We start from the raw sequence: 2906 nt of genomic DNA, 5'->3' as shown, positions 1-2906 counted from the left end.
TAAACGCAGTTAACAACAGCCTCCTTAGCGAAGGTAATGAGTAAATGAATGTTCAATTTCTTAAACGGAAACAGAGTTTCTTTTCAAGGTTTGTATGATGCCGTATCTATTTAAAATTGTTAATGTGCGTCACAATTTGTTCTTGTTATTTCTCATGTATAGTTTCTTCGTTACTTCTGCATTCCTTTTCGCACTGGGCTGCTTTCCCCGTTGGAGCACTTAGGTTTATAGCATCCTGCTTTCCCATCCAGGGTTCGTGTAGCTACTGTGAACTATTTATTCTACAGGATAAAATAAGAAGAAACACAAAATTGCAACGTGCACAACAGAATATTTATCCTAAAAAATAGACTTCTTTTAAGACATTCATTATGCAAACTTCCTTAAATGCATAATTTGCTGAGCTGGCATATGTAATCTATACTTTAAATAATATGCTTGAAATAATCCACACTCACTTGTAAAACACTTTGTAGAAACGCTGAGAGAAACTGTATTAATAAAACACTGAGAGCCAAATTGGTTAGTTCATATACTCAGTCACATGATACCAGCGCATTCTAGTCACTCTACCGTTCACTCGATCATATATTACCGTTCTAGAATTCTGATAAAACATGTAGTTTTATTCTTACTGCCATTATGATTGTTTGTGACTGTATTCTGATAATTTCCATCTATATATCATTAATCCTAATAAAAGATAAAAGAAATAACAAATTAGCACTAATGCTAGTCATTGATTCATGCATTCAAAGTACTACGCAAATTAAATACGTTACATAACTTCCTCTGCGATGATTGACACTACCCAGTATATGGATATCGTCCTATTTCTCATTTACATTATGACGTATCTTCCCAAATGTTGCATTATGATAGGCATCTTGGATAGTAATAATAATAAGATGTTTCCATTCCTCATGAATACACGTCAAATCTTCTTATCATAGTTTCTATCCCCTATAACTCTACAACAACTATACAAAAGCAAATAGAATTGCATTCGCTCTAAGAAAGATTCAATCTGATATTCTTCGTGTGTTTTCTATTTTCCAGAAATTTTTTTCAATTTTCTTGGGAATTTAGTTTTGTACTTTTATGTTCTTTTATCTTATTCTTACTTAAAATGTTTAATACAAAAGGTAATTCCCCTCGTATATTGGGTTCATCTTTTCACTTAGTGTGTTCTTCAATCTATTGCTTACTGTTACATGTTTTGATTCAATAACATTCTCTTTGGTAGGAGCTGTGCTTATACATAATCAAACATATTTTCACAGTGAATAATTAAATGACGTAAAATCAACTGGGATTTCGAAATGATTGTGCCATCAGTGGTATTAGTTTAATAGTAAAATCTATATCCATTAAGTCAGTGTAAGTTAATATTTTGCAATGCCAATTTTCTTATAGAAAACAGAATTTTCACTCTTATATAACAACTGCAGGTTTCCTACTGTAAAATCTCCATTTGCCGTAATTTAAACTTATTTACGGGGTTTAGGTAGATTTTATTGACCACAACGTTACAATGTTTTCATAATGTTTACGAAAGAGTCGACAAGTTCAGTCCAAATTTATCAAGAAAAAAAAAAAGAAACTATCGGAAATTTTGGCCGCAAAAGGATACATCCACAGCAAATAGCAACAAATTACTAAAACAAAACACTTTAAAATTTCAGGAATTTAATTGGGTCATTTAAACCATTTCATTTGTTCATGTCAGATTCATCAGGATAAAATCCTTACTCCAAAGGAACATGATTAATAACATTTACAAACAAATGAATTCTTTTTATTACCTTTCTTTCTTCAGAATAAATAACTAATCTGAAATACATGAAGCTCAGTTCAGTAATGGCCAAATTTCATTTTCCAGTAATTTCAGTATATTTACCATAAAAGTTTGCCATACCCAAATCTCACCCCATTTTTTACTTTATTTAGGTTTATTTCTTATTTCATTAGTTCCAGCATATTGTTTTTCCCCGATGAAAGATTTTAAAACAAGATGATATCAATTTTGAACAAAGTCTAATTCGGGTAGGTCGCTTCAAATGTAGTGTGAGCAAAAGGAAATCTAAAACATTAAACGAACATCTTTCTAAAGGTTCAAAAAGTTCAAAAGAGTCTGTAATTCTGCTTGTAGGGCTTTTCATATGAATGATTACCCCCTTCTGAGTTAAGTGGTTGGGTTGCAGGAAGCCGAAGCCATGGAACTGGGCAGGCATTCGAACTCCTAAGAGAAGACTGAGTTTGCAGTTTGGTTGACCAGGTGGTCCTTATCATCACCGACCTTCATATCTCCGACTTGAACCAGAATCACTAAGTACGTTACGACCAAACTTAAGCACTGAAATAACATGAAAATATATTAAAATGATAACTTTGGTTGAGAATATTAGCACAAGGCTAAAAGTTAAAAGAATTAATTGAGCAAACTTGAACAATACAATTTTTTTTCGGATTTGTAGGGTAGGATCTATTAATGCGAATATGGCATTAAAAAGTCCTTCCTATATGGCATGAGTAGAAGATGGCTTTAAGGAACTCTCAACCCGTCATCACACACTATCCATTTATGTATTATTATCACCCAAATATAAACCTTTCATCTCTCTTTGGGATTTCCATAAGATGAGGGTTTTTGAACTTATGCACTTGCAAAGGTTTTCTTTCAATTTTATTTTTTATTTTTGTATCTATTAAACATTTCCTGTAAACAAGTTTCAAAATAGTCATCATTTGAGAATATTTCTTAATAACGAACTTCTCAACCACTTACACAAAGTCTAAGAAATTTAAAGAATACCTCATACCTCTAGGTATTCCATCACTATTTTCTGATCAACTTTCAACATTTGGAAAAGCACAACTAAGTCAAGAAATGTGTTTTCTTTATT

General features: G+C 32.0%; 1 long non-coding RNA gene across 1 annotated transcript in view; it reads right to left on the bottom strand.

Moving 5' to 3' along the window:
- Positions 1-1334: 1334 nt before the first annotated feature.
- Positions 1335-2906, bottom strand: part of LOC137642160 (uncharacterized) — a 2652-nt gene continuing 1080 nt past the window's right edge. Inside the window, exon 2 of the long non-coding RNA XR_011044660.1 lies at positions 1335-2356. This is a non-coding gene — a long non-coding RNA (uncharacterized lncRNA). The remainder of the gene's footprint in view (positions 2357-2906) is intronic.

Source organism: Palaemon carinicauda, chromosome 6 (genome assembly GCF_036898095.1).
Source record: "Palaemon carinicauda isolate YSFRI2023 chromosome 6, ASM3689809v2, whole genome shotgun sequence".
NCBI lineage: Eukaryota > Metazoa > Arthropoda > Malacostraca > Decapoda > Palaemonidae > Palaemon > Palaemon carinicauda.
The sequence above is the reverse complement of the archived record's forward strand: the minus strand, read 5'-3'. Positions and strand labels throughout refer to the sequence as shown.